The sequence below is a fragment of the Prionailurus viverrinus genome, chromosome F1 (assembly GCF_022837055.1).
Source record: "Prionailurus viverrinus isolate Anna chromosome F1, UM_Priviv_1.0, whole genome shotgun sequence".
Lineage (NCBI taxonomy): Eukaryota > Metazoa > Chordata > Mammalia > Carnivora > Felidae > Prionailurus > Prionailurus viverrinus.
The window spans coordinates 23027047-23045228 of record NC_062577.1 but is presented as its reverse complement, the minus strand read 5'-3'; positions in this window follow the sequence as shown (position 1 = coordinate 23045228).

Here is an 18182-nt window from a genome sequence, read left to right as displayed (position 1 = left end):
AAACATGAGCATCACACTGCCTGCGTTTGAATCCTGGCTTTACCACTTACTAGTTGGGTCGTTTTGGACAAGTTATTTACCTTCCTCAGTCTCCTCAAATGTTTCTACCTCAGGGGATTATTTCAAGGGTTCAGTGAGTTATTGTGTAAAGGGCTCAGAACAATTATTGGTATATTTCAGTATTCTCTCAACAGCCACCAGGTGAATCTGCTGAGTGCAGACACTGGATAAACAGTGTGTGTGTGTGTGTGTGTGTGTGTGTGTGTGTGTGTGTTGGGGAAGGGGTGTGGATTACAAAAAGCTCTAAGCCTGTCCCTGCCCTCTAGGAGTTTAAGGAGAGGGTAGGGATTGGGGAAAAAGAAACACCTGTAAGTAGGCATTTTACCAGTACTAGTGACCAGTAGCTGGATGCAGAAAGGGGGGGGTGGGGGGGGGAGCAGGGCTAGTTTCCTAGAGACAGTGACTGTCAATATGTGCTCCATGGGAGGGTCTAGGAGACACTCTCTGGATGGTAGCATCAGTCTCCTTTCTCTAGGAATTTCTCCTTCCCCTCCCACCTCCATGCAGTAGAAGCAGAAGCTGCTACTGCCTCTTTGCCTCCTTGGCCCAAGGAAACACATCCAAATCAAGTTAGCCTCTTACCTGAAAATTTTGGACACAAAACTGAGACAGAATTTTTTTCCCTCTTGATTTCTTTGTGTTAGGACTCATATGTCAACATGAAAGCTATTGGTCATTTTTTTGCCATGGGAACTGGGAACTAGGAAACAGAAAAACAGTCTGCAAGCAGAGAAAAGGGTGCAGCCGACGCACAGATGGACACCAAGGCAGGAAGAGAAACAGGGCTTCTGGGTTCCTCAGGCTCTGCTCACTGTTTCTGATGCCAAACAGGCTATATCCCTGTGTAGGTTCCATGGAGACCCCAAGTACTCTGGCCACCCCCCCCCCATTTTATTAATGTTGCATAGAGTTGAATTTATGTGGCAAACCAAAATTTCTTTAGTAAAAGAGGAGGTCCCTCCACTCCTTGCTCCTGTACAGGCAGCAGAAAAAAAAGATTTGACCATATTCCCTGATCTGGTGAGACTTTTGGTAAGTGTAAACCTGGAAAAACCCAAAGGAGTCCCTGGGGTTGCATTGAGATGCAGTCTGGCTCTGGGCCCAGACCAGAGCAGCTCTGCTTCCTGGGAGGGACTTGGACTGTGGAACAGGCTGAAAGAGTGGACAGAAACTCTGGGCTGTGGGAGAAGTTGAGGCTATCTGGCTGAGGCTCATTCAAGCTTGAACTACAGAGGCTGAGGTGGGAGGACTGACAGGGAAGGACCAATAAGCATGGCAACAGGAAGGCAAAAAGGAGTGTCAGTAGCTACTAGATGCAAAGGTGAACTAGAGGAGGGGGTGACAAAGCAAGACTCCGGTGCAGGCCAACGAGTGGTAACCCTTCCACCTATTAACTCTGGCCTCCTCTGCCCATTGTATGCTAGGCAGCAAAACTTGGGGTCAAAGGAATGAAAGGCCAGCTTTTTGAGGGCTCTGCTATGGAGATGAGTCACAGAATTATGGGGTGTTTCCATTGTGTTCCTCTTGGTGGGTATGGCTAAGGAATCGCTGATCAGCAGTTAGAAGCACCACTCAAAGCTACAATTCAAATACTCCAAAGAGCCAAAGATCAGAGGTTGGGAAACCTGGTAAGGCTTCCTAGAGGAAGTAGACCTGGAAAGATGGATAGAATTTAGACGTTTAAAGACCAAGCTTTGGGAATGCAAGCTGGTGCAGCCACTCTGGAAAACAGTATGGAGGTTCCTCAAAAGCTAAAAACAGAACTACCCTAGGACCCAGCAATTACACCACTAGGTATTTATCCAAGGGATCCAGGTATGCTGTTTCAAAGGGGCACATGCACCCCAATGTTTATAGCAACACTATCAACAATAGCCAAAGTATGGAAAGAGCCCAAATGTCCATCGATGGATGAATGGATAAAGAAGATGTGGTATACACACACACACACACACACACACACACACACACACACACACACACAATGGAGTATTACTCCGCAATCAAAAAGAACGAAATCTTGCCATTTGCAACTATGTGGATGGAACTGGAGGGTATTATGCTAAGTGAAATTAGTCAGTCAGAGCAAGACAAATATGTGACTTCACTCATATGAGGACTTTAAGAGACAAAACTGATGAACATAAGGGAAGGGAAACAATATAAAAAACAGGGAGGGGGACAAAGCATAAGAGACTCATAAATATGGAGAACAAACAGAGGGTTACTGGAGGGGTTGTGGGAGGGGGGGCATGGGCTAAATAGGTAAGGGGCATTAAGGAATCTACTCCTGAAATGATTGTTGCACTATTAGTTTTGATGTAAATTAAAAAAAATAAAATTAAAAAAAAAGATTTAGATAGGCAAATTAGAGTTCTGAACCCTATATTTCTTTTTTGTTAAATTATGTATCATAATTATGATATCTCTGTTCCATTGGTTAGGATTAACAGTAAGAATTAAATAATATCTGAAACATACTAGGTGCTCAATAAATGGAAATTGAATGTGAAAAATAAATAAATAAATAAATAAATAAAGACCAAGCTTTGCAATATCCAGTAGACAGACAGGATTCCTCTTTGTAGCTCCATCTCCTGGAATCGTAACACAGCAGATGCTCAGAAACTACCTACTTAGTTGATTTGGATTCCAAGCAAAAGGAATAACATAATAAAGGCAAGGGTTTGGGCGATGTATATGGGGCCACACGTAGCAGTCCTGTGTGTGGTAATACGAGGCACAAAATAGATCAGTGGAAGACATATTGAAAAACAAGTTGAGGCCAAGGCTGTAATTTCGGAATGGCTGGTCCGTTCTTGAACTCCCTGAGAACAGGGGCCATGACATTCATCCTAGCCTGCCTCATCACGGGATCAAGGCCTGTGCAGAATAGACACACAGAAATTAGTCCATTTAATTTAGGACCTAGTGCACAGAAATTATTTTTGCACACAACCATTCACATTGACATGGTAAATGGTTCGGCATGTAGACCTGTGTCTGAATCCCACTTGACTGTTGGAGGTATACTTTTTTCTGACTCCTTATGTTTTCATGCGAAGGGACTGCCCTAAAGTTATCCTTTGTGTCCCCAACTTGTTCCCTAACTTTACTCAGTCCTACTCATGGCAGTAGCAACTCCCTTGTCTGAGTTTGGAAAAAGGAACTGGGCCTATGCCCAGAGTGGCTTGTCCTCAGGAAGCCTGCAACCCCTACTCTATGCTAAGTTTAGTGGGGCCTCGGGAGAAGCTTGCAATTACAGAGTTCATTTCAGTTCGGGAGAGCCTATTAGCAGACCCATTTGGCAGCCCTCTCAGCCAAGCCTTCCAAACCAGCTTTTATCAGTAATAAAGTTGACATTTTCATCCTTGTATGCCTGACTCCGGAGTCAGACAGAGTTAAGAACTCAGGAAATGAGTGGGGGAAAGAAGTGTTAGTTATTGACTCCCTGAAATCCCAACTCTTACTGGCTTGAGAATTTCTTACCAGTAAGATGGTTATCATGATAATAGCTATTATATAGGCTTTAGTGAAAATTCCAAAAGATAATACGTTAGATGCTTCTCGGTTCAGGCTGCTATTCACAAAAATATCATAGACCAAGTGGCTTAAATGACAAACATTCATTTCTCTCAATTCTGGAGACTGGGAAATCCAAGGTCAAGGCATGGGCAGATCCAGGCTGGTGAGAGCTGACTTCCTGGCTTGTAGATGGCCACCTTCTCACTGTGTCCTCATGCGGCCGAGTGAATACTCTGATTTCTTCCCCTTCTCAAAAGGACACTAATCCCATCATGGGGGCTCCAACCTCATGACTTCATCTTTACCTACTCATCTCCCAAAGCCCCCACCTCCTAATACCATCTCACTGGGGGGTAGAGTTCAACATATGAGTTCGGGGGAGGGGACAGAAACAAGCAGTCCATAACAGATGCTCAGTAAATGTTTCTGACATCCTCTTCTTTAAGCATATCCCTACGAAGGCAGAGTGTGTCCTATTCTATATGTCTAGCATATTTTTTGATGTTTTGTAGAGGTTCGAAAAGTGGAAATGATCATTGTAGGGTCTCCCAGCGACTGATTCATTTCTGCCCATATATTTTAAAACAGTTTATTGAGGCATAGTCAACACACAGTAAAGTGTACATATTTAAAGTGTGAAATCTGATGTTCTGACATATGTAAACACCAGTGAAATCATCACAATCAAAATAGTGAGCAATCAACTACCACCCGCCCTCTCAGATTCTCTCAAATCCCTTTGTGATCTCTACTTTCCACTTTGCCCTGCTCACCTGTCCCCAGGCAGCCACTGATCTGCCTTCTGTCTCTAAGGATTAGTTTACATTTTCTAGAGTTGCATATGAAGGGAATCACAGCATATTCTTTTTGTCTGTCCACTCTTTGAATATAGTGAAGGAACACTGATCCTGAAGTCAACAGATCAGGGCTCTTGTTCTGAGTAGATAATAACAGGTTGTATGATCTTGGACAAACCACGTAATCTTTCTGTACCTCAGTTTCCCTTATCAGTAAGATGGGGAATAATGGTGTCTGCACAACCTCACAGATTCGTTTATGGTAGAAATACTGCATAAGGTATAATACTAGAAGACTCCTTAGTCTCTTCAAGCAAATAACTGACTCTGTGCCTTCTTTTGTCAGGGAAGTGTTATACAGAGTGGAAAAACAGAAGTAGCCCACAGATCTTCCTGGCTTTAGCTTTCTCAGACCCTAAGCCTTGATAAGGGCATATAGGTATGTAGAAAAGTAAAAGGAGAAGGGATTTGTGGGCTCATAATGATGCTGTCTTAGGGAAGCAGTAGGGAGGGTGTAGTGAATATTTCTCACCAGATTCTCCAAAAATCCTTCTGATCCACCTCCCTCCTGATTCCTCTAATACCTGAGTGTCTCTGGGATTCTGAAGGCATATGAACTTGTATCTTATCAATCAACACCCCCCTCTTCTCCCTCCTACCCCCTCTGGGTTCAGGTTTGGCCTCTATCTTCTCTGGTAAGTCATTTGTCATTTCTCCATCTGCTATCTCCATGTATTATTGTGGGTTACAGATGTGATCTAGTTTCACAGAGCTGAAGTTTATTTTGCTGTTTCTTATCCTCCTAGTGGTTTGTGAGTTATTCGTCAGAGAGGAAGGGTACAGAAACATCTTCACGCTGCCTCCTTGAAATTGGAAACTAGTGATTTCTTTGCCTGCCACTTTTTTATGAAGATATGATTCACATACAGCAGAACACACAGGTCTTAAGTATTTTAGGCTGAGGAGTTTTGACAAACATATCACCCATGTAACTCACACCACTAGTAAGATCTAGAACATTCTCATCACCCCAGATAGTTTGCTCATGTCTCTTCCCAGTTTCCTGCTACCATTCCACCCCATCCCATCCCCAGCCAGGCACTTACTTTTCTGGTGTTTTTGTTGTTCTTGCTTTTCCCATTGATTGGTTTGCCTGTTGTAAAATTTCACATAAATAGAATCAAAAAGAACACAGTGTTTGGCTTCTTTTTGGAATTATATTTATCAGTAGTGTATTCCTTTTAATTGCTAAGCAGTGTTTTCTATGATATGATAGACCACAATTTGCTTACCTATCTTCCTGTTTGTTTTTTTCAAGTTTTGCTTGTTGTGAATACAACTGTTATGAACATCTGTGTACATGTCTTTTTGTGGACCTATGTTTTGAGACCCGTGAGTGGAGTAGCTGGGTAAATACATATTTACCTTTAAAGAAATTGCCAAACTGCTTTGTACGAGCTTGTGTTCACACCAGCACTGTATAAGAATTCCAGTTATTCCACATGCTTGTCAACCCTTGTTGTGATCAGGATTTTCATTTCACATATTTTGGTGGGTGTGCAATGGAACTTCACTGTTGGTTTTGGCCTAATTTTTCCAAATGTTCCCTCATCATTGGTAGAGCCTCTCAGAGCTCTGAACAGGGGTTTCTTGGCACTCTTTTGGGTTGTCATTTGTACGTCACAAGTGTGGCTATTTATGGGCAAGAGAGAATCATTATGAGGCTATGCTAATAGTAATGCGGGTTTCTGTGTTTACAGAGGGCGGTGACTGTAGCCCATTGGGAGATGGCTCCCTGGCAAAGAGAAATGTTAATGTGTCATTTGCGAACTTAGAAAAGAGGCCTCAGAGGCCACAAGTGAAAGATTATATAAGCATTGACATCTATTTAAAAAAAAAAAAATCTAGCTTCATGGGTTTGGTGCTGTGGATAAAAATAATTTGGAGGCAGAGAAAAGATACAAGAAAAAGTTTTATAACTAAAAAATAAAGAAGCACTTGGAAACCCATCGAACTGTTAAGGACACAAAGCTGTCTCAAATGCTGGCACCACTATTTACACAGTTAGCTGTTGGCAAACTGTTTGATTTGCATTTTCCTAATGATTGGTGGTGTTGACAAGTTTTTTAATTTGGTGTACTGGCCACTAATGTACATCCTTTTGTGAAGGGTCTATGTAAGTCTTTGAGCAATTTTAAAGATTATTCTTTGTTTTTCATTGCGTTCTAGCAATTCTTTACATATCCCGGCTACAAGTTTATTGTCTGATGTGTGTTGTAAACATCTCCTCCCAGCATGCCTTCCCTGTTCATTTTAACAATGTCAATTGATGAACAGAAGTTTTACATTTTCACATAGTCTCATTTGTCATTTTTCCCTCTTATGCTTAGTGCCCTTTGTGTCCGAAGAAACATTTACCTGTCTCCAAGCCAGAAATGTATTCTCCTGTTTTCTTCTAGAAGCTTTATGGAAACTATGGCTTTTTGAACTAGCCTCTGAGAAACCCTAGAAAGGCCTTGAGGGGAAATGTTGAGGTCTAGCCACCTTAACCCTGACTTTCTAGTTCCTTTGCTTCCTCCTTCTTCTGCCCCCACCTCAGTCAAAGCAGCCTCTCACTTCACTTTACGTATTGAGGCTTTAACTAAAATTTCACTTGACCAAAAGATCCACTTTTTCTCTATTTCTTGTTCCTTGAATACAGGAACCACGCAATCTTTTATTCTTCTTTCTGTCCTACGTACCTTGTGAACACTTAATACAACTTGTTAATTGAAATAAATCTAACCAAACTTGAAAATGAGAAGAGAAGGTCTACTCAGTTTAGCCGAACCTTACATAATATGTACTCCTGAGATTCCAATCTGGGCCAGGCTCCGCTGAGGGGAGCGAGGCTCCCAGTGAGAAGATCAGAGGCCTCTGTCTGCAGCAGGGCTCCATAGGAAGCAATAAGAAAAGCATCGTCTTACACTTATGTAACCTTTTACTATTTATAAAACACCTTCATGTACCCCATATCCAAAAAAGAAAAGAAAAGCTCCTAAATGTAAAAAGACCTTTCCCTACTCATAAAGACGAGTGAATACCCTAGAGTTTTAAATATATGGGGGCCATGGGGAGTGGGGAGGCTGGCCACATTTTCAATTTGAACAGAATTCTGGCCCCTTGGAGTGAGGAGAAAAGACACCCAAATGGCTCTTTCTAAGTTCCCCACTACCCCACACCTTCCCCAAAACTCCCACTGAAGCTCAAGATGAGCCCAGCTTTATCCCTTCAGGCGAAGGTCTTTATCCCTGGCAAATGCAAATGCTGTGGGAAAGACGGGCACACTTTAGTCCCCCTCCGAGGTGAGGCAGGAGGCAGGATTGGCGGTGTGAGGTCAGCAATGGCCATGGTGGGAGGTATTTCCAACGGGGACACTGGGGGCCTCCAGGGTCTCCCTTCCAAGTCTCATAGCTGTGCTCTGGTCAAAATCCGCAGACACCACCCCCGCCTCTGCGTTAGACAGGCAGGTGTGACCTAAAATACAGGATGCCCTCACTTCCTGTCTGTGGCAGTCGCCTCCACCCCAACGCCTGGTTTCTGCCCCCACATTTTCACTATTGATCTCAGGATAACCCCATCTGACCTAAGAAACTGTCCCCAGTCTGTTTCATACCTAAAAAAAAAATGAATAGTTGGAGACATTCCGATGGTTAAGATATCATGAAGATTTTTTTCTTAAGTACATAAAAAGCTCAGCCCCATGCCTACACATAATGGGTGTTCAGTAGATCTGTTTTGGAAATAAGTACAGAGTTCACCCCAGCCTTCCGGTCTGTCTCACAGACCTCGACCTAATCATGCTGCTGGGCTGGGCTAAGTCACTTTTTTGAGGGAAAAGAAGGTTAACTATCTCAGGACAAGCCTAATGATTTTTAAAAGACCCGTGGGTTGTGAAATCACCAGTACCCCCACACCATCTGCCTGATTTCCATCACCATGAGGGTTCCCCAGAATTGCTTCAGTGACTTCCTTTCTCCTTCCTCTGCTTCTGAAACAAGGGCTGGGAAAAAAGGAGACTTGTTTTTTGTCATGTCTTTCCCAGGCATCCTGCTCCAATGGACAGGGGGCTCAGGACGCAGGGATACAAATCAGCGATCTGCTTCCATCCCCGTGACAAACATCACCCGTCTATTCCACCAAACTTATCGGCACTGAAACTCGAAATGACCCTTCCTTGTCAAATCTGGATTAGGCATTTTTCACTCTGACTGGTGTGAGTCTATCAGTCCGCTGGAGGAAAACCTGAGCTCTGGAGAGGATTCAGATTCAGCAAACAGTTTTTGGAGGTCTACTCTGTGTCAGGCACACATTGCATTGTGTGTGTGCGCGTGTGCGTGTGAGTGGGTTTAATTTATAGACCAAGCCGCATAGTACAGACAAGGAGAGCAGGGAAAGTTTGGGATCCTAACCCAGGTTTTACAGCCCTAGGTCCAAGTCCAGTGTTCTTTCCATTAGCCCATAGGAGCCACATTGCGCGCAATCCCAGGCCGCCTTCTCCCGCATCCTCCTAGAATATTACAGACCACATTGGGCTCTCTCCTCTCTGGACACCAGCAGCATGGCCATGTGTCTGTGTCACCTGGAGAACCTGCCCAGGCCCAGGAGTTGTATCTTGTTCTTTCCATCCACTGATAGGGTGCAGGGCATATAGGAAAGCAACCGTTTACTGGGGGCACTTAACAGCCTGAGCTTTCTCATATATACTGTCCCCAGAGCTCTGCAACACAGGATAGATAAGCTTTGTTATTTTCTCTGGTGGGAGAGAGGAGAGGAGAGCAGGAGAGGAAGGAAGCACAAGGAAATTAATGAGTGACTTAGGCTCCATCCCTAAAGGACCAAAGCACTAAGAATCCTGATTTACGGGGAGCAAGATAAGGTCCATGGTTGGCTGGGAAAATGGAGAGATTAACTTTATTTCTTGAGTACCTACTGGATGCCAGAGAGTGCATTAGGAGGTTGTTAAGAACATTATTTCATTTGATACAATCCTGTAATCTCTGCAGTCATATTTTTAATGGACTTCAGTGCACAAAACTGAATTAATCTAATACTTCATTCATTCATACTATCCTTATTGGTCCATGCTTGGGTCTTAATGATTTTTTTTTCAATCATCTGTTTTAGTGATCTGATGAACACCCTCGAACCTACATCTAACCCAAGAATTGTATCTTTTCATATGTTCCTTCCCTATATTGTCACAAACTAAATAATGTACCGGCCCTCTTCTGTAGTTAATTTTCATATCAGGCTATTAAGAATTGCTGGCTTAGCCTCCCTTGTCCATAAACTCTTGAAATAACAAAACAAATAAGTTTATCTGCTTGATTAAAAAAAAAGAATCCTTCCCTACCTCCCCTTACAACAGGCCAACCCCATCCCCTATCACTTCCTGTCTCTTTTTTTAGATTGTATATCTATGGAAACTTTAAACAATATTGTTTTAATTATATTCAAATTTTAATAGAAGGACTTGCTTTTTTAGCTCAACACTATTTTGCCTCGATTCATCCAGTGTTGCTGCAGAATCACCAGACACCATCCACTTTCACAACTATGTGATACTCTGTTGAGTCAATGTACCATAATCTATCCTCTTGTTTTGAGAGCTTTTTATGTGGTGTCCAGTCTTTTGCTACTGCTACTAAGTGCTACTGTTGCTATTTCGTGCTACTAAGAACACTCTTGTGCACACCTTTTGGTGTCCATGTATAAAAATGTTTCGGAGGTTTATATATCTAGGAGTGGAAATGCTGGGCCCATTTTACAGGTATGGAAACTGAGGCTCAGAGAGGTTAAGGAAACCGTTCAAGATCACATGACTAGTAAATAACCAGATCCAGCATTTGAATCCAGGACTACTGTGAAGAACAGAAGGTGAGGAAATACTGGGGGATAGGAGATAGAGGGGGTAACATAATTATTAAATTATATTTAATAATCTTAGCTTGAGACTAGAACTTATAATCACTGAATGTTCTCAGCACTTTGCATACCTATTCTCATGGCTGTGGCCTGTGCTGTGCATGGGAAGCTCCAGAGGTTGGAAGAACCTCTAGGCAGCCCTGGTTCTGGAGGAAGTCACTTGACTCCTTAATCCCCCCGGGGCTGACTGCTTAGCCACAGAAGTGGCAAACCTTTCTGGGTTTCAGAAGCTGCCCTTTCCCAGGGCATGTCCTCCCTCCTACCAAAGATGGTGCTCCCAGACTCTGCCCCTGCCCAGCCTGCCATCCCCCATGGTGTGCATGAGCGCGCGCGCACACACACACACACACACACACACACACACACACACATCCACAACACCAGAGCCTCCTCGCTGTTCCTGATGGGCAGCCTGGATCCTCACCCCCTCTGGCCCAGCCTGCCCCCTCCACCCCATGCATATGCACTTCAGAGGGAGGCCACCCACAGAGCCATTTGATCATCCTGAGTGCAAGGCCACACCACAGGCACAGGCAACAGGCAGGGAAAACAGGACCTGCTGTGTGGTGACGTCAGTGATGGGGCAGATGGGCATTCAAATAAAAATGAGAATTACCAGACAGATACGCCCTTGGCAGAGCAGCTGTTCCCTGGCCTCGGGCTTACAGGATTCCCAGATCTGTGTATATTTAAGTAATGGCAGGGCCTATAAAACCCCTCCCCAGAGGGCCTCCAGGCCCAGATCTTGTTCCTCCAATAGAGGCCTCACTCTTTCCCGAGCCATAGACCTGCCCTCACCCACACCTTCACCTTCTATTCACCTTCTAATGGAATTTGCAAGCAGTTTTAAGGGAGACTGGAACTGAAAAAACTAATATTGAAGCCCTACAGAGAGTCAGGGATATCTATGCACAGGAAGGACAGCCCAGTATAACCTTGACTCTAGAGGGAACATCCAGGCACTCACTGTGCATCATACAAGAGCCCTGGGCAGCACAGGCTGCCATCCAAGAAGTATCAGACTTGACACTGGCCCTTTGGGAGCTTATAGTCTGGGTAAAAAGAGAAAGAAAATGAACGACAGATGAAAAGTTAAATAGGTAGCTTAGCTCTCCTGTAGAAGAAGTGATCTAGAGAGGTCTTTTCTTCAGGAAGGCAAAGCGCAGGCCCAGGAAGTGGTGGAAGGCCATGGCTAAGAGCTTGGTGCTAATCAGACACATTCGGTCTGCAATCCCATCCTGCCATTCGCCTGGGGAAGCGGCAATAACCCTCAGAGACCAACGTACCTTTCTATAAAATGGGATAATAATGCCTGCTCCATAGGGCTGTGCTGACGCTTAAACAATGAAATGTTTGTAAGTTCCAGTGTATCAAATAAACAAGTCCTGGGGATGTCCTGTGCAGCATGGACACCGTACTGCATATCTGCAAGTTGCTGAGAGAGTAGGTCTTCAAAGTTCTCGTCACAAGACGAGAAACTTGTAACTAGGAGGTGATGGATGTTTACCAGCCTTAACCATGGTGACCAGTTTGCAATATACACAAATAGCAGATCATTATGTTGCACACCTGAAACTAATAAAATGTTATATGTCAATAAAAGCTCAATTAAAAGACAAAAGCAAAAGCCAGGACAGCCCTGCCTTGTGATGATGAGGGGAAAAAAAAAAAGAAAGAAAATGTTTGTAAAACATGGGCTTATAAGATGCACTTCACGAATAGCAGTGATCAGTGATCCCTATGTCAAGAACTGCGTGACCCCATCAAGTTCTCTGCTCCAACTCAGCGATTATAGGGTGTGTTTTACCTCCTCACCTTGTCTGTTTCTTTCCTCTCTCTCTCTCTCTCTCTCTCTCTCTCGGTCATGGATGTGTACATACGGCCTTGATTTTCCCTGCAGCTTCAAAGAGCATCTCCTCTTCCTCTATCCCCACCAATGTCCCCCCTCCACAAACACAGACCCCCCCCTCCCCCCAAATGGCGTGAGCCTCTAGGGTAAGCTGAACCTGTCCTCGTGGAAGAGCGAGAGCAGTAAATAGGCCGAGCCCCTGAATCTCTCCACAGCGGCCTGGCATGGCCGGCCTCTGTCTAGCCTGCTGCTAGCCTGTCTGGCTCTGGGACAGATGCTTCCCTGGGGACAGGGAAGTAGAAGCAGGGGCAGGTGCTACTAAGACAAAAAGGCTGGCAGACGGGCCAGCTGCCAGAGTGTGGAGGGGGGCCCTGTGTGTGGGACCTTAGGTGGGGCAGAGCAGGGCACGTGATGAGCATCTGGGCCGCTGCACCCTGCTCACGGCTCACCTCCCAAAGCTAATGGCCCAGGCAGGCAATGCTGAACGCCTCCTTTATTCTAGAGGCCAGGCTCTCTCACTCCTCCTCAAAAGAGGGCTTAACCCAGGCTGGCGAGCAGGTGGCCAACAGCTGCTCCCTCCACAGAGCAAGACTGTCTCCGTGGCTACAAAGCAGGTCCAGATGCCACCCCTCTGCGTGAGAATGTCTCCTCTGGCTGAGACCAGCCCCTCGGAAGAGCTGCCTGCAAAGGGCCATTTGCCAGTGGGAGGGGCCGGGTCCTGCAAGCCCCCTGGCTGCCCACAGGCACCACCTCCCCTCTTCCCTTGCAAGACCCCTTTATCTTAGCAACTGCCAGCCCTGAGTCAGGGAGGCAAACCAATAGATTCTTATGGGTAATTGCTGCATATTCATCTCCCCAGGACTCAACTCCCTTTCTCCCCTCTATGGGGAGACTGCCCTGCTCAGCATGCCCCCACCTGGGGGATTCTGCTATTTGAATGTGACGATGATGCATAAGGTCCTAGAAGCTCTCTTCCAGCTCCTCACCCCTTCGTTGCCATTTCCTGGCAGACGTTGCCAATCTAAGCCCTGCGGAGCTGTGGATTCAAAGCATCCTCGCTATTGGTGACAGCTGACCTGGGAAAGCACTGACTGGAAAACCTCGACAATTTCATTTTATTTAAGGTTTGTGTGTGTTTTTTTTTAATTTATTTTGAGAGTGAGAGAGATAGAGAGTGCAAGTGGGGGAGGGGCAGAGAGAGAGGGAGAGAAAGAGGACCCCCCCCCCCCCGCAGGCTCCACGCTATCAGCGCAGAGCCCTACGTGAGGCTTCATCTCGCAGACCGTGAGGTCACGACCTGAGCCAAGACCAAGAGTCGGACGTTTAACCGACTGAGCCACCCAGGTACCCGGACAATTTCATTTTTAAGACATAAGATTAAAATAATTTCCCTTAACCTCCCAGCAAACATATACACAGCTATTCTGCACTCGTGGTGGGTTCCGGAGCCACTGGGACCTTGAGTGAGAACATGCACATCAGTGACGTTTCTCACATGTCTCCAAAGGCTACAAGTCAGGAGTAGCATTCTGGCCCCCCGCATAAAGTGGGGCAGGGCATACCAAAAGCGCTCCATCAGATAATTTGGTTTTGCAACTCACAGGATCTTGTTTTTAGCTCGGTCAATTCAAAGTTCGGGTCATTTGTTTGCATTCTGTGTGTCTCACTGGAAAGCCTGCATGACAAGTGAGTGATCCCTGCTAATTTAGGTCGTAGGGCATGTAAGGCGGGGACCTAATACCCTGGCTGGGGCAGAGCACCCTCCAGAATGAAAGGCACCTTGTTCTGCTTCCAGTGTCAGGCATCCCATTTGTCAATACAGCTTACATTCAACCTACCGCCCTGGACTTTCTACTGCCCACAGCCCCATGATCGGTTCTAGGATGGTAGCAAACCCGGGTCGAAATCTCCGATACCTGTGGGTACTATTTTGGCGTTGCCTACACATGCCAGCTCCTGCCCAGTGCTTTGCCCATCTCATCTCCAATCCTCACAGCCACCCTGCCTGGAAATGTGGGTACTACTATCCCCCTTTTGCTAACAAGAAAACAGAGGCTAGAAGAGGCAAAGTTCCTTACCCACGGTCACACACCCTAAAAAGCAAAGGTGTCAGGATTCAATCTCAGGCATCCGAATCTCCATGTTCTCACCTGCCATGTGTGTAAGAGGAGAGCCCCTGTCCCTTTTGGCACCTGCAAGGCTAATCTTAATGCCTGAGGAGATGGGGCTGTTTCTCCCTCCGTGGGAAGGGCATGCCCGGAGCCTGTCCCACGGCAGACGCAGGAGACAGAGACCCAGCACGTCTGGGGTTGTGGGCAGGGCTATGACTCAGCCTGCCCCGGGAGAACCACGGGCTTGGAGGAGACGGTAGCAGACCCATCATCCTAAAGGAGACAGAGCACAAAGAGCAGGACAGAAACCAAACAAACTGGCACAAGGGCACCTGAACGCGAAGCTGGGGAAAAGCTTGGGCAGATAATCAGCGAATCCAATTTCCAGCTGGCTCTGCAGTGCATGCGTCAGCCACCAGCATTTTCCATCAGGCCTTCAACATTTCCGGGAGCCCAGATTTTTGAGCAAGTAAAAGATAAGGAACTGACCCCCATTCCCACCCCAACCCTCACCTCCGCCTCGGCCTGTGTTGGCGTATACATGCATCCTTCCCACCCCAGGGGCAGCTCGGCTCCAGCACCCCCTCCCCTCCCCTGCACCCACGCACCTCACCCCACCCATGCATTCCCTTCTAGTCTACAGCAAAGCAGGGGTTAAAAACACCAGCTGTGGGTTTACAGGGCTGGGGTTCTAAATCCAATTCTGTCACCTGCAGGTTGCATGACCTTGGGTATGTTAAGCTCTCTGTGCCTCAGTTTCCTCATCTGTATGCGGGGATAAGAACCCAAAATGGTATCTACCTGCTATGGGCTGAACTGTGTCATGTCCCACACCCCCCCCACCCCCCACCCCCCACCACTGCCAGCAAATTCATATGCTGATGCCTTAATCCCAAGTACTTCAGAATATGACTGAATTTGGAGATAGGCCTTCAGAGAGGTGATTAAATTAAAATGAGGCTGTTGGGGTAAGCCCTTATCCAACCCGACAGGTGTTTTCACAAGAAGAGGAAGAGACCCAAGGGGCATGGTCACAGAGGAAAGATGGCAAGAAGGTGGCCTTCTACAGCCAAGGAGAGAGGCCTCAGAAGAAATTAATCGTGCCTGCACCTTGATCTTGGATTTCCAGCCTGTAGAACTGTGAGGAAATACATGTCTGTTGTTTAAGCTACTCAGTCTGTGGTATTTTGTGACAGAAGCCTAGCAAATCAACACCCTACCGCATAGCATTGTGGTGGGGATTCAACGAGACGGAGCATCTAAATTGCTCTACAAAGCTCCTGGCTCCTAAACTGTCTTCTATTATATGGCCGCTTTTGAGTCTACAGCCACTCACTTTCTATACCCCTCATTTGGTAAGCCTTGTGCCAATGCTTGTGAAGGGCTAAGTTCCAGTGAGAGTTAAGTAAGTTCTCTGAGGGCCCAGGTAGTAGATTTCTGACCTCCACATCCAGCCTACCCTAGAAGTGCCTAATCTAGAAGGGCTGCTCAAAAACATTTGTAGAAATAATATTGTTTCAATAATTATCCAGGGACTTGAGTAGGGAACAAGGCAGACAGTCTTCAGGAAGTTTATGGTTTAGTGGGAAAGGGGGAGACACTGATCACGTAACACCTTTTGCCTTCAATCAAGAAGCCAAGCGGACTTGGAATGGAGGTGCTGGCTGGAGTCCTGGTGATCCGTGGGAGAGAAGGCACCAGCTGGTACCCACTGTGTGCCTGCTATGTCCTAGGCATTGGGATAAACAGGCTTCCGTGTTAACGTACACTGTGTTCACAACAGCCCCAAGCAGTTGGCTCTGTTTTTATTTTAGTTCTACAGATGAGAAAACTGAAGCACCGGGAAATAACTTTCCTAGGCCCACACAACTTGTAAGCAGAGTTCACAGCTGAGATTCAAACTCAGACTGTCTAGCATCAGAGCCCCAATTATCTGGAAGAGTGTGCTGACGGAACTCCAGTCAAAGATGGTTCTCTCAGGCTCACGGCTTTGTTTTCATGGCTGGGCACACAGCCACTGTGACGTGCGGTGGGGGGATTGGTGTCCCCTCTGTGCTGTAGAACCAGTCATGGGCAGGGGAGGCAGCACCCATGACAGGTCCCCACACTTTCCTTCTAGCTTTCGAAATGGCTTTGTCCCCTACCTCCTGGACAGGGGACAAGAACAGACCTCAACTAAGAAATGCATCCACAGGAGGGAGTTATATCAATGACTTCTCTTGTTTTCCTCTGGCCACTTGCTTGGTGTAGACAATAGGACAGAAGGGATTTTGCTTGTTTTCCCCACATTTACTTCGTGGTAATGAGATGCTCAGCATAGTGTTAAGTGTTTTCCATATGAAAGAGGCTCTGTCAAGGCCTAGGAGATAGATCTCAGATCCAAAGGGTTCCAGACCCAGCAAACACTGCAGGGAGGGAGCAGGGGACCAGTGAGGGGCACTCCAAAGCTGTCCCACCAGAGAAAAAGGTCAGGGCCAGAGAGAATTTGTGAAGGTTTTTGGAGCTTTTAGTGTACTATGAGTCCAGCCTCCCTCTCAAAGGGCTAAGTGCCTGCCTCTCACCTCACCCCCAGGGAGTGTGGGTATACAGGGTTCCTGGGAGAGCCTGACATGTGCCCCTGAGGCTTGGAAACCTAATCCCAGCCTAGAAAATCAAAACATGAGCTGGGGGCTGGCAGGGGGCTCTGGCTGCAGAGCAGAAGCCTTGTGATTCTAGGGTCAAGTACGCCCCAAATGCTTCTAGTCGGCCAGCTGTGGGTCTCTGAGACGAAGACTGGCATGGGGTCATCCAAGGAGCTGTCCCAAAGGGTGGCCTGGAGGAACAGAGTGCAGCAGAGAGAAGCTAGGGCACTTCCCAAGAAGGAGCAAGCACCAGCCAGAGTAGGAAAGCATTCAGCCTGTTTAGGGGAGCTGGAGGTAAGAGGGAAAGAGTCCTCAGAGGCAGGGTCTCCAAGGAACCCAGGAAGGACCCACCAGAGTTTTCCCAGGCCCAAAGAGCACCCCCCCCCCACCCCGCTCCCTTCCCTCTCTTCTTTCCCTGCCCTTCTCAGTTCTGGAAGGGTCAGAAACCCAAGTGGCAATAAGGGTAAGGGGCATAGCTGGAAAGAGAGGAACCAATCACACACCCTCCCCAGCAGCAGGTCCCTGTCCTGCCCAGGCTGCTACCCCTCAAAGCCCAGTCCTCAACACTGGATTTTGGGAGTGATGGTTTGCATGACAAAAGGCTTTTTCAGTTAACCCAAAGCATTCCACCTGTGAAGAAACACCCGCTTTCCTTTAGACAGACCTTCTCTGGTGCATTTTAATGATCTGGATTATTAACATTTCGTGTATCTCTAGTTTTTCCCCACACCTGCAAAATGAGCTTTTACAAGCAGACACTGCACCCTCTTCTCCTTTGGTCCCCTCCACGGACCCGATCACCAGAGACCAGTGTGCTTGATGACTAAAGCACACTTTTCAGGGACACGCCGACCGTATGAAGTGCGCCGCAGTCATGAGCAAGATCAACCCCCTCCATTTTCAGACTGCTCCAGCTGAACAAATACATACACCATCCCTCAGCCTTGTCTCTCCCTGCATTTCAAGCGGTAGGTGGTGCTAATAAAAACCTCGTATTTGTGTAGCACTTTACGGTTCCGAAGCCACCCTCGTCACCTAAAGTCACCCTCCACCCCCCACACTGTCCCAAACCACTCCCCACCCACACGGCTGCTTTTCCTGATGGCCGCCCCCTGCCAGCCCCTGCCTGGGGAGGCCACGTGCCCCCCTGGGGGAGCCCGTGTGTTGTGCGAAGCGTCTCCTCATAAAGAGTCAGCTGGCCAGAAACGTGGGCAGAGAGCGAAGGGCAGCGTGTTCAGGGTGTGTTTATTAT